The following is a 14,485-nucleotide window of genomic DNA, read 5'->3' as shown; positions in this document are numbered from 1 at the left end:
ATCCTTGGCCCCTTCATTTCTCCCCTCAACAAATAGCTGATCTACAAACTCAGCTCGCAAGCTTGTAGATGCCCTATTTATGCACAACGTTTGCCTGATATTTGCCTAATAAATGCCCATAATATAGATACCAGTCATGCGTTGGAAAGGACTTTTGTGGAATTATTACCCCTCACCCTGTTGTTGTGATGCCACAACAATCACTGCACGCCCTGCAGCCAGAAAGGTCTTTCTTCTACAGCGCCCCCCACTGCAACTAAAGTCTGAAGAATTTGAATCTCAAAATGTTAACTGTTGACCCATGCAGGAAGAGAGCCTACTGCCTGAGGCCCAGGTGCAACCCTAACCCTAACCCTAACCCATGCAGGAAGAGCCTACTGCCTGAGGCCCAGGTGCAATCCTAACCCTAACCCTAACCCTAACCCATGCAGGAAGAGCCTACTGCCTGAGGCCCAGGTGCAATCCAACTAGTACATTGCATTGTAAACTGTTTAGAGCCGAGGGGCTATATCTTGCGCCACCCCTTACCTAGCCATTGATCACCCCATAGCGATGATTTGATTGGCTGAGCAAGTGAGCAAAGGACATTTTGAGGATAAAAAGTGATGACAGAAAAGTGAAGACGGAAAGTGAGATGATGTATGATGATAAGAGTGTGTGTGTGTGTGTGTGTGAGTGTTTAATGTTCTGTAGGAAGATTACATATTAAAAACAAATACAATCTGATATCTAATAACATTCTCGGGTTATAACTGGCTATCAATGGTGACGTAATTACGATATGTTTCAATATTGTTTGGGTAAAAGGTAACGTATGTATGTAAGTTGAAAGTACTATACTGTGGTCGGCTGGCTTGGTTGTACGTATGCTTGGTTGGTATCAACGTCCAGTATACCTCCCATACGTCCCAACACGACCACAATACTTGTGCGCTCTGCTTGCTGCTAGGAACTTTCAAATCTCAGCCTCTCTGTAAAACATTGGAATTAAATACTAAAGTCGGGTTATAAACTGGCTGTCAATGGTGACGTAATTACGATATGTTTCAATATTGGTTGGGTAACAGGTAACGTATGTACTGTATGTATACATGTATGTATGTTGTGTACTATACTGTGGTCGGCTGGCTTTTATGTGCGTATGCTCGGAGGTATATATACTGATGTTGATGGTGACGTAATGAAGATATGTATCAATGCCGGGGTATAACTGGCTTTCGATGGTGACGTAATATAGGTTTCAGATTACATACATGTATACATACAGACATTACCTTTAATTCACCCGACACTGAAACATATCCTAATTACTTCACCATCGACAGCCAGTTATAACCCGACTCCCGACATTGAAACATATCCTAATTACGTCACCATCAACAGCCAGTTATAACCCGACTCCCGACATTGAAACATATCCTAATTACATCACCATCGACATCAGTATCCGAGCATACACGTGCACGTACGAGCATGACCACAGTACTTGCGCGCCCTGCTTGCGCAAACTAATTACATAACAGTGTCTTGATGCAGGGTAAGCAATGCTGGACTAAACATGTGGTACATAATGTATATTGCAAATTAAATGTTCTACTTAGAAGTGAGCACAACCTTGTAAGCAATACACAAGACAAGGGCAGAACTAATATAAGCCACGTGCTGTGGCGTAAGAGCTGTGGTAGCAAAATAGATGGAAAAGTTAGACTGTGTAATGCCATAGAAATTTTTCATGCATATTATGACTTTCACAACAAGCCAACTATTTGAGACCACCTGATCTCAGATGAACTTTGTTAGCCATTAACAAAACAATAAACACTTTGTTTACTAGCTTATGATACAAAATAATACAAATCTGTGATCATAATTACTGAGTTTTCATTCACTAGAATCATTATGTTGTATCAAGAAATCTAGGCCTGACACTTCCAGCACACATGATTTTCATATCACCCATTGAGGAAGAACTCACCAGTCACCACAGTTCCTTTTCAGCTTTTTTTCTCTCTAGTCATGATAGGAGCATTGTGCCCATTTAAAGCAGAAAAACGAAGCCTGACCTTCAGTCTCAGTAAGACTAAGGACGGTCAATACATTTCCATAACTATGACACCAGATGACCATTTCACTGCAGGACCCATGCCGGCTTTAACACAAAGCAAGCCCAGATTTTAAATGAACTCACACACCAAAAAGTCCTTCAGACCCCTAGGATTCGCTCTGGGAATTCTCCTTGACTTTGGCCATCTTCTAATTTGCAATTCATCACCTACCTTTCCCAGCATCACAAAACCACCACCACCTGCTTTGTCATTGTAATGATGCAGACACCAGCAGTATTGTTTGTGTCTGCTAGTGACTAAAGAGCAATACAATAGCTTATTGCCTGCAGTCATACGGTAATGTAAAGTTGTACCATATACACAGGGTGTTACAGGTAAAGGCAGGAGGTAAATAAACATCCACCCCAAACAGGCTTTGAGGTCCCCCACCAAAAAACAACAAGGAAATAATGGCAAAATGTAAAATATATATATATATATATATATATATATATATATATATATATAAAATCCAATATCAACATCCAAGCAAATCCCACTCACAAAAGCTAAATTTGCAACTCACTTGGCTGCACATGTCTAATTTAAAAACCTCTATTGGAGGAAAGGGTTTGAAATTGAACAGCCTTATCTCTTATTTCTCTTAAACACAGCCCAAAACACAATGTTGCTAACAAAAACAAATGCTTTACCTTGCAAGTAAGTAACCAGCCACGCACCAATTCCAGATAGCCCAGAGAAAGTCGAAAACATCACCAAGGGCAAGAGGCAAGGAAAATCAAGCTGACAAGCTCCATACAATGGATTATTGATACGCCTCTTCTTTCAAGTCTTAAAACAGACTGACTGACTGACTCCTGTAGTAGTGAACAGACTGACTGACTCCTGTAGTAGTGTACTGTATCTGTATCTGAGGATGAGTTCAAGAACTGTGGGATAGAGGGGGAGTGTCTGAGTGCCGGTTTGTAACCCCCCCCCCCCCCCCTTCTCACTCTCTCACACTCTCTGCTCCCTCCCCTTCTTCTCACTCCCTTCTCCGTTCTCTAATTCCACCCCCCACCACCAACTACAAACTGACTGCCAGCAGGAATGTCTCCTCCCTCCCCCTCTGCTTAATTGCGTCTCCCAAGTAAGAAGCATCAAATTTACACTAAAATGTTAAAAGCTCTTCTGCTGGCACATGGAGACGCAGAGGTTACATCACATCCAAAGCAAATATGCCTTGCCTTGAGGCGTATACAGAGACAACTTAATCTATAGCTTAAAAAAGAAAAATAGTTATGTTTTATCTAGATTTCAGTGCAACATTTATATAAAAAATGTTTGAAAGGTAATGTTTGAATGCGTTGCAGACATAATTTGTAACATCCTACCATGGTCTGCTATACAGGCCAGTGAATGAATCAAAGGCTGGAAGATTGTTGTCATAGCAAAGGCGATGTCGTGTGGCTGGCTATAACGTCACTGATGACAAGTCGTGTCTGGCTTCATTTTGACATGATGAAACAGGCAGAGGTTACAGAGGACCGAGGGCAACAACATTAGGGGTGCGACATTTAATCAAAAGTAACTGATTTCATTGATTATAAAAAATAACACCTGTGTGAAGTGAGGGGCGCTCTCATCTTACAACATCAATTACAACATAATGTTTGTTTAAGAAACGGGTGCTAATGTTTGTTTTAGTCCTCAAAACAAACTTAAACAAGCATCTTGAAAGACAAACATTGAAGCTGTCCCTGTATATAGGAGGAGCTAGCGCCTCCTATATATTGAGAGGTGCCCGTGGGGCCTCTACATCATAACGATGTCAGAACAGGCCAGCTCCATATGGACCCCGGGCAGAGGCCTTTTTGGGGTGGTTCTGGACAACCGTGGGTCCGACAGACTTGACACGGGCCACTGCACCCTCTGCGGTGGTGTGTTGAATTTGAAGTCGGTGGGGCGAACGGTTCTTGAGTTACATGGATTACACACAGACAGACGTACAGACAGACAGAGACTTGGTGCATTTATAGATAGATACATGTAGATAGAAGATATTTAGCTGATTGATTAATCAATAAACAAATCTATATAATAATTGCTTAGGAAATCATTGACAGTTAGAGCCCTAAAAACAATTAATTGATTAATCAATAAACAAATCTATAGAATAATTGCTTAGGAAATCATTGTCAGTTAGAGCCCTAAAAACATAAAATTACTACAGTCACACATGTGTCACATCTGTGATGCATTGAGACCTTACAGACCTGCTATTCTGTTCAACTGAATGCCATACAGCCAAGAGACAGTGTTCTCCAGAAGCAGCTTTGCATACATACCGATGCTACAACAAGCCCCAGGCTGCACTGCGTTTAGACTCCCTGATAACCAAGCAGAGAAGAGAGAGAGAGAGAGAAGTAGCTCTGTCTGTCTGAGAGAGGTCCAGGAGATTGGATGGAAGAATTGCCATGTCTAGACTTTGTGATTACTACGACCAAAATAAAAAAGAACTGCTGTGGTCAGGCTGGCTTCCTGTCAATGTGACTGCATCTGAAGCCAAGGTCGTGACCCAACATTAAACTAAACCATTGGATTTTCATAGTAAAGAAAGGAATGTCTGGTCTGCAGAGGCAACCAGACACAATATTAATCTGTGCCCTTATCAACGACTGGACCGGCTTTCAAACAGGTAATTACGTAACAAATTTGATTCCGAGTTTTGCTGGGATTGGTGCCAAATTTGCTGGAAAGTTCACACAAACACACTCTGTTCTGGGAGTTATCCCATCAGAGAGCGCCAATCTCGGCTTGCAGATAAATGTGACTATTTGTTTCATTAAGATTCACTGGAAACACTAAGCCACAGGAGTAGATAAAAGAAACAGATTCAGGTCATGCAATGAAATACCATTATTTACTTTGTTTATCTATGATTGGAACATGATAAATGAAGACATGTACTACTTGCATACATACTGAATGTATGTACTGAAAAAAGACTGGATATATGCACAGTGCACACACTTCATACAGCATGTAGCCATACATGCTGTATGTGTATGTATGCATTCCACATGGGTTTATGGGGTCTTACGAACAAATAGAAAGGTATTAAGTTGATATCTTTTTCTCTCAAGTATACAGTATGCTCCAGATCTGATTGCACCACAATAAAACTGCCTATCAATGAAATGCACACGTTAATGCTGAGTCTAAATCTCCGTCAACCACAAGCATTTCAGGAACGCTGCCTGCTGGCATGGACCCACACAATAGAAATGACTCTCTGCTTTCTCATCACCACCGCAAGACTATTAATTCAAATATTTTAGGGATTGATTGAATTGGACATTCAATACACATTGACAGTCCATTCAAAGCAGTTAGATTTTGGCAGTCTATGGTTACATGTCCACGGCAACACCTCAGACATGCTGATGCTGTCCAGGTGTCACAGTTTACTATAATACTGTAACTACCAAGCACCTTCAGTGAAATAGCTGCAGAGGTAAGAAAAGGAAATTGGTTGGCAATAGGCAAGCAATTCCCTATTGTGGCTCCTTACAAAAAGGTAAAAGGTTGGTTAAAGCTGGTTAAAGCTAGTTTTATTTATATTGTTATTTTTATTTATTTATCCGAGTTGATGTTGTCAAGTGGTTTTGGGTACAAATTACAATACAGAGTAATGAGAGCTGTGTAGTTTACCTTTCTGGGGTTGGGGTGGGGGGTGGGTCGGGGGTGTTGTTTTTGCTGTTTTTTGTCTTCTTTTTTTTTAGTTTGTCTTGTCTTGTTTAAAAAAAAAAAAAATCTTGATTCTGTAATTCCTTGTTTTAAATGATGATGTCTGTATTATCATTAAATAAATCTTAAAAAAAAAAAAAAGGAAAAAAAAAGCTGGTTAAAGCGTGATATCATCACTGTAGGGCAGAAAACTATTATCGGTAAGACATCTGAGGGCGAGAAGCGACCTCGCCCTAAAGGGCAAGGTTGCATGCACACATCCGCCTGGGTCACAGCAGACTATGGGCGAGCGCTGGCGCTTTGGAATGGGGGGTCAGATCAACATATCCGCCTGGGTGACAGCAGACTGCTGGGCGAGCTCTGACGCTTTTGCATGGGGGGGTCAGGTCAACATATGGAATGAATTCTGTACTGGCCATATATGGAGTGTGTCTTGAGTGCACAGGGTTTGATGAGGTCAGATCAACATATGGAATGCCAGAACAGGTCAGCTCCATATATGGAGATCTAAGGGTGGCAGTGGGGGCAGTATCTTGAGTGTACAGGGTTTGATGAGGGCCCAGGTAGGGCCGGGCCTTAAATTTCGGGCCTGTTGAGAACTCTAGTTTTCACTGGCTGCTGGTCGTGGCTGCACTAATAACTTTGGGGCAGGCCCGTCTAGAGTTTGAATGGACAGGTATCAGTCAAAAGGGAGACATCAAAGATGGATGGGGAATTATCAACATATGGAATGTCAGAACAGGTTCTGACATATATCCATATATGGAGATCTAAGGGTTTGAGGTCAGATGTAGAGTTGCTGCCAATATTGATGACATCAGGGATCTCCATATATGGGCTTAATTGCGACAGCAAGTCGCATTTACTATGACATCAGGGATCCCTGATGATGTCACGTGATGTCACGAGAACCTGGTCATCATATATGGGGATGTATGGTGATTTTGAGTGATACCCTGACGGACAAAATGTACGATTTCATGGTAAATGCGACCACAGCTTTCGTACAGTACCCTCAACGTACATCACTCTGCAATGCTTACAGAACAGTTATAAACTATACATAACTAGGTCCTTACCCGTTCAAATATATGAACACCAAATGATGTACAGTGTGGGTACAGCGATGTAATAGATCCTATTATTGATGTATGTATTTTGAGGTGTAATCAGTCTGGTGTCAGAGGCACTTGCCCGTGGGGTGCATACATTGATTAGACATACCAACAGTCCTACAGTCATTAGTCCGACAACACGAAGAGTTATAAGGCGAAATGTAAAGTGAGCTGTTATAGCGCCACCATGAGGCCGACTGATGTAATTATTTATTACATTAATTTTAATAATTATTATTAACCTCCCCTCCAAGTGTTGTGACTGTAGCTCCGACGGTTTCTGAGAGAAAAATACTTGATATGAGTTTGCGCATGGAGTCTGTGTTGTTAAAGAGGTGGCTTTCATGGCCTACAATACATGCAAAGAAATAACATTTATGATCATTTAAGCAGAGGATGCATGTACGATCAACTGAATCAAGGCATAACCGTAAGTGATACACAGGTTATCTGGGATCACAATAGTACTGCTTTGCATGAGCAAGTTGTGTTGAACCAATTCATGTAAATGTAATACTTGACATTCAGTGTAGTGTACTGCACTGTCTGCACACCACATTATATGGCTCTACAGCAATAGTAATGTAACATGTGAACCTGTGTGTGCAATCCTTTATTTTACATTCACAGTTAGCATAAAATATGCAATTCAAGATGCTGCAGATAACATCTACCAATCTGTTTCAAAATGGCTACATGTGGCCTAGTACACAACATTGAACTGTATTCCATTATTTGAAGGGTCATACACAATATATAGTGAGTCTTTTCATTAGAATGTTGCAGCCTTGCAACATACATCCCATGTGCATTTTCTTGAAGACCTCCACACACTAAAAATAGTCCCCATGGTGTCCTACTCCAGACAAGGCAGATGATACACCTTGCTGAAAAGAAACACTCTATATGATGGAAAACTATAAATGAAAATGGCAACTCTTACACAACCCATGAAAGCAGTCACCCCAACCCTGTGCTGGTAGAGATCATTAGTGGAAAACTCAGCGGTGGGCTGCCTCTCCACAGTCAACATCAAAGGCACTGGTATGGAAAGTAAAATAATGTAGAAATGGCAAGAAATCTGAATCTGATTGGCTTAGAAGAGTAGAGGTACCTTCTTATTAGTTATTTATAGGTTCTTGTAGTTTCTGAGAGCTCAACTAAAACAGGATTTTATTGTTCATGCTGGTTACTGAGAGCTTTTGAGTGTATTAATATACAATACGATATTAAATCCAGGTAAGGTCCAGTCTTAACAGCAGTGAAAATCAAACACCACAGACCAAATATATGGGTTCAGGAAGTTTTTTCTCATGATTAATGGCACAGTAAAGTTAGCCTACTCCACTCCACCCACCCCAAAGTGAGTCATAACCTCAGCAGTTTAGAGCACTTGGAATCTATTATTCATCTAAACCACACTGCTTTATCAGCCACATGAATCCGATGATCACCCTACGCATTTCTGACAGCTGGTCATGAGTTGCCACCGATAGCTCTGAAATAGGAACTGAGTTTTGATAAAGCTTTCATGCTCATCTGCCATGTCCCCAAACCCCATGACCATTATTATGCAGAGCAAGTGTCAGCTCTGAATCCATCCACAGTTCTCTAAACTAAGTGCACCCATATCAATCAGTAGAATAGTTAACTGACTGTAATTGGAAGAGAATCTTTGAAGAAATCACTTTTGCTCAGAATAACACAACCTCAAAGGAGCCTTTGAAGCACAAGTCAATACTCCACTGCTCAGGCCAGTTGACTCAATTTGTGGAGAGCTTTGTTTTCTTGTTTCCACAGCTAGGTCCAAGCCACTCATAGTCAGGGCCTTCTCATTTCCTAGTCCCACTAGGTTTAGTAATCATCTACAATCCAAAAGAAAGCTTAGATCTTCTGTCCGTAAATCCAGATTTAATTCATATGACATGCAGCACATCTCCCATGATTTCACCCTCAATCTGCTGAAGAGTGTGCCAGCTTTGAAAAGAGTTTTTGCCACATCCTTATCCAGGGATTCCCATAAGCACTTTGGGAAGCCTGCCAAAATAGCAGCTCACACAGCCATGCTTAAAACCAGGCATGCAAGTTTAAAAATGCATTCCTAAAATATATTTTATGCACCTGTGTCATATGTTGCTACGTTGCTTTTTCACCATTTCAACAGCTCTCCTCATCTTTGCCGTACAGAAAATGTCATTGCCAAAACAGTAATGCCAATGTCAATTGCCATTATGCTATTGCAACCTGTTGTTGACACAGTATATCTGCACTCTGCCTACATATGGTGATATGTTCAGGACAGGGCCAGGGGGTATCTCTATTCTATTGGTACAGTTGGTAGTGCACTCTGCCTACATATGGTGATATGTTCAGGACAGGGGGTATCTCTATTCTATTCCTGAAATAAGACTAAATAAGGGGCACGGTGGCACAGTTGGTAGTGCTGTCGCCTCACAGCTAGAAGGTCCTGGGTTCGATTCCCGCTGGGGACGCTGTGGGTGCTGGCGGCGTGTTTCCTCCTCCGCGTCATCAGTGCCCATACCCGAGGCGGGGTTAGCGAAAGGGCCTTTCTGTGTGGAGTTTGCATGTTCTCCCCATGTCCCCTAAACTGCTCTCTAAACTGCCTCCCCCTGGCCAGCCGGGGCACCTGATGGAGGGGAAAGGAACTGGTTGGAATAACGTGTTCCTTCCACGCGCAACGTCCAACCAGGGAAACTCCCCCCTGTCAGGTGTAAAGGAGCAACTAGGACACTCAGGCATGAAGGAAGCATGAGTTCAAGTCCGTTGCTCTCCCCATGGCGGAGCGTGTGTAGAGCCCAGGATCACATTAGATATTGACACAGGGGTGAAAAATGGGCTACAAAATCGTGGGATAAAAATTATAAAAAAAATAAAGAAATAAGACTAAATAGGAAAAAGGTAATATTGAGTTGCTAGTGTTTTGGGGCTGTACTACAAATTATGTATTCCTTAAGATAATAAGATAGATAAGATAGGCTTACAAATCTGCAGGAATCACTTTTTAATTTCATTGTCTATTACATATTCATAAGGCCAAAAACGTATGCTTTTATTTTAAGATACCGGTATTCTTCATTTCCAGTTTGAAACTATAATTAAAGGACAACTTTAGTTTTTTTCAAACAAAGTTCATGTTTTAGGATGTTATTAGAGAAAGTAAAAGATGAGTGCTATTTTCTTTTTCATTTGCTGCTTTCTTTCGTTTTAGGGATTTTAGCTGTTTTTGACAGAGGGGCGGGGGCATTCGAGCATGGGGCTAAATATGTATTTTTTTACAAAATATTATGGCGATTTCTATTTTTATTATTTACTATAGTCCTAATAAACCCCAGGAAATTACATCTGGCCCCAAAAAAATCACAGGATCTACTGAATGTGAAGGTAGCCTACTGGGGGGAAGCCACACTGTGTGTCATAGACTCAATATGTCAGTTTGACACATTCAGTAGATCTCGTGATCTTTTGTGGCCAGATGAAATTGCCTGGGGTTTATTAGGACTATAGTAAATAATTAAAAAATAAATCGCTGTTGTAAAAAAATACATATTTAGCCCCATGCTCGAATGCCCCCGCCCCCTGTCAAAAACAGCTAACATACCTAAAACGAAAGAAAGCAGCAAAAAAAATAAAAAAAATAACACTCATCTTTTACTTTCTCTAATAACAACCTAAAACATGAACCTTGGTTGGAAAAAACTAAACTAAAAAAATTCTCATAAAATGGGGTCATGGCATAAAAAAGTTTGAGAACACCTGTATTAGGAAATAAAATGATAAATACACTTGCCAGTATTACATCTTCAAATTACTCTTCTATCGTTATAAGTTACACACAAAACAGCTCACACATTGAACAGCAGCAAAAAGTGTGTGTGTGTGTATGTGTGTGTGTGTGTGTGTGCGCGCGTGCGTGCGGTGTGCGTGTGTGATAGTGTTCAATAATCAAATGTACTGTATGTTATAGAGGCAGTCATATCATTAGTAGAATCTGACAGATTAGAATTTCCCAGTGTCATCTGTGAAATCCAATAAAATGGGGTGATCTTAGAATAGTTAATATAGAACTAGTTTGCAACACCAAGAATATCTCCTTTTACCTTGAGGAAAGAGACAACTTTCATCATGGCAAGATTTCAAGTTTTGTGACTGTTAGTTTTTCTTGTGACCACCGTGCTCTGACTTAAGGTGCGTTACCCGTTCAAATCATATAATGGAAATATAGGTGATGGGTCGGCGTCGCACACACCAAGACTGCTTTAATTTTTATTCTTGCATGGTGAATTAAAGATGAGGTTTCGGCTATCCAGCCTTCACCATCACCACACTGATGAAGGCTGGATATATATCATTCATGATTATTATTATTAATAGCCTATTATTATTTTCATAAATAATGTAAACGCTGTTTACATTATAGCCAGTAGAAAAACAAACTAGGCTAAATTAAAGCAGGCTTATGTGTAGATCATGTTGCTGAGTTGTGATATGTTCCTGGTAATGTTACCCTGATAACCATTAATTTCCATAAAAATAGGTCTACATTTACCTGTGTGTCTCTGGCTCTGTGTTTTAAGGTCCTTGGTTGAAGAAGTGGCCATTCTAGAGGCATATTCCTTGTCTTTTGCATTAACTAGGATGGCGAAACAACCACAGAACACTGAAAACAGTTGGCTGCCCAGTGCCTATGTTATTTACTGCACAAAGCTAAACATTAGGCTGCCTACAGTATTTACTTGGTACCATTTTGCCAATGAATGAACATTTGTGTGAATGTGGGATGGAAATGAATAATTCACAGCACACTAACACTTTTAACGATCTAAATTATGCGCATTTCAAGTAATCATCTGTGGTTGGTAGTACATATCTTTACACAAAAAGAACAAAGTCATGAATTGTACAAAAAAGCCAATGCATTACCATATGAATGTGTGGACATTCTTTTTTTGTCCGATCAAAACAGTTACCCAATGCCTCAAGATGTTATAGATTAGAAATCTTTGAGATAGAAAATGTCATCTGAAAGACCTACCTACACAAATCAGAAGAAAGCTGAACTAGCTCCACTTTGATCCACAGAGAGAATGAGAGTTTTCTGTATGAGCATATCAGGTGGGCTCAGTTTACAACCCTGAGGACATCATAACACTGAAGTAATTCTGTTGGATTCACTGCATGGTTCTTACTTTATCTAAACATTTACTTTGATCCAGGCAAACGTATATTGGCAAATGGTAACCAATGCCATACTGGTAGTCAAAAGCTTTACCAGCCTAGTTTTTGACTACCAGTAACCACAGATAAACTTAAATTAACGTATGCTACGACTGTAACTATTATGGCAATATAAAAGCAAGGCATGCTACATCTAAAGCTTGTTTCTCAATTGATGCAAATTATACAGATTGTAAACTGGATTGCAGTTTGTAACCAGTTGAGGCTGATATGGTTATGGTCTGTGTTAATGATCCTAATAGGAAAAGGCTCAAGGCCCCTGATTTTGTAGACCGGCCATCGACTTTCAGCTGACTCAAGTTGCAAAGTTTGTATTGATCAAAGACTGAAATCTATGACCAGGCTGCTTGGCCAAATTTGAAATGAGCTGATCAGTGGACAGTGATCAGTGAGCCATGATGGTCAGTAATACTATGCAGCATTATGCAACACAACTTGGCCTTGGTGTGAGGTGCACTACTGGATACTGACCTAAGTTTCAATCAAGGAACCTCACCGTTTATCAGCCAAACCTGTTCATCATCAACATGTCTGAACTTGTATGTGAGAGTCACAAATAAACCCATGCTGATATTTCAAGCTGCATGTTAGTTGACACAGCTTCTTGTAACATCCACTTTTTTGAATGATGTAAGAGCAGTGATGTACATTATGCCATTATGTGTCTGTCTTCCATTGGGTTGTTTGCACAGGCCTATTTTTGTTTTGTTTGTTGTTTTCTAGATCTAGATCCCACTACTCTATGAACAACCAATTAATTAATAAAAAAAAAAAAACACACCTGTGTGAACTGAGCAGTGCAACTATACTTTCTGTACTGTATTACTCGTACTGTACTGTACTGTACTGCTCTTACTGTTCCGTACTCAAGCGGACATGGAGACATATGGAGACGCACATTGCTGTTCCTTGGAGTGACTAGCACCACGCAAAAACTGTAATCTGTACTGTACAGACTGTACTCATACAGTACAGCACAGTACAGTACTGTACTCATACTGTACTGGCACCATACTGGTACTCGTACTGCAGAGACGAAGAGTTTTTGTAATTCACGGGGGTACTGTGCTGTACTGTGCTATAGAGGGTATGCGCATGCTTAAAGTGAATGGCACATCGAGTGGCAAAGCAATGGGCAAAGTGAGTTTAACATTGTTTAATGCAATCAGATAGGACTTTTCTGTTTGGATCAGTGGCGTATCCACGAATTACGTTTTGGCCAGGCAAGATATGTTAATTGTCGTCTCCCCGCACACTATCGTAGCACTAAAGGTTTTCAAAGAGATATACCTGCCAGACGAGTGGGATACAATCATACAAAGGCTGAAAGGCTTTCATTTACATTCCAATGGGTGATTGAGGGTCGCGCTCTACCGCAACCAAGGGGCCAGTGAGGCTATTCAACGTTGAAGCTCTGGGTCGTAGTGGTAGGAGGAGGGACTACAGGCGGACCCGTGGATTCATGACCGGGAAACCCCGTGCAGCTGGGCTTTAACGTTGAGCGCTCGGTTGCCCTACGTCACCCAGGACCTCAAAGTTGAGGTCCGGGGAGGGACTTCCGGCAGTCTTCCGGGTGCTTCAAAACGCCACTGAGCAACTTCCACTGACATGAATAGCTGGGGGGGCGGCGCTTCGCGCCAGTTCAGTCTCTATTATATATATACTCTATGACCGCAACGGCCAATCAGCTGTCCATTTTAATAGTTCTCAGGTCTTGTTTTTGTCCTCTTTTTTCTCATTGTATGGTTTTTGGCCAGGCCAGATATGGATTTGGACAGGCCTGCCCTCGCCTTATTGTAGATACGCCTCTGGTTTGGATGTATGGGCTGTCAGGGCCAGAAAGTAGTTTTTTGCCACTCAGTAGGCATTCCTGCATATTAACTTCCAGGTTTGATGATGTCACGCACATACCCTCTATTCGTACTGTACTAATCGTACTGTACTGTACTCCTCATACTGTTCTGTACTCCACATACTGTACTCTGTACTACCTGTACTGTACTAATACTGTACTGTACTACTCGTACTGTACTGTACAAGCCCACCTCCCTGGCCTGTGTGTGAGACGCTGCTCAACAGTGCCATCCAGCGGTATTGCCCAGGTGTTGCAGCTGTCCGTGCTCAGACATACACAGAGACAGACATACACACATAGCAGTGCATAGAGTGGTTAGGCACCGCTCAAAAATATTAGCCATCAGTTAGTCATGCAGGGGCTCCTTACATGTATCTTGCCTACCTGTTAGCTATAGGCTGTAGTAGCTGATCTGATTTTGAACTGACAGCAAGAACATTGCAAGCATAGCCTACTACTTTATG

General features: G+C 41.2%; 1 protein-coding gene across 1 annotated transcript in view; it reads right to left on the bottom strand.

The window, feature by feature from the left end:
- Window positions 1-11,502, bottom strand: part of LOC306932612 (rho guanine nucleotide exchange factor TIAM1-like) — a 49,192-nt gene extending 37,690 nt beyond the window's left edge. Inside the window, exon 1 of the mRNA XM_079514474.1 lies at window positions 11,478-11,502. The gene's annotated coding sequence lies outside the window, so the exon portion shown is untranslated. The remainder of the gene's footprint in view (window positions 1-11,477) is intronic.
- Between the last annotated feature and the right edge of the window lie 2,983 nt (window positions 11,503-14,485).

The sequence above is a fragment of the Electrona antarctica genome (assembly GCF_951216825.1).
Source record: "Electrona antarctica genome assembly, chromosome: 11".
Taxonomy (NCBI): Eukaryota; Metazoa; Chordata; class Actinopteri; order Myctophiformes; family Myctophidae; genus Electrona; species Electrona antarctica.
Note: the sequence above shows the minus strand (reverse complement) of the source record. Positions and strands in the feature narration are given on the sequence as shown.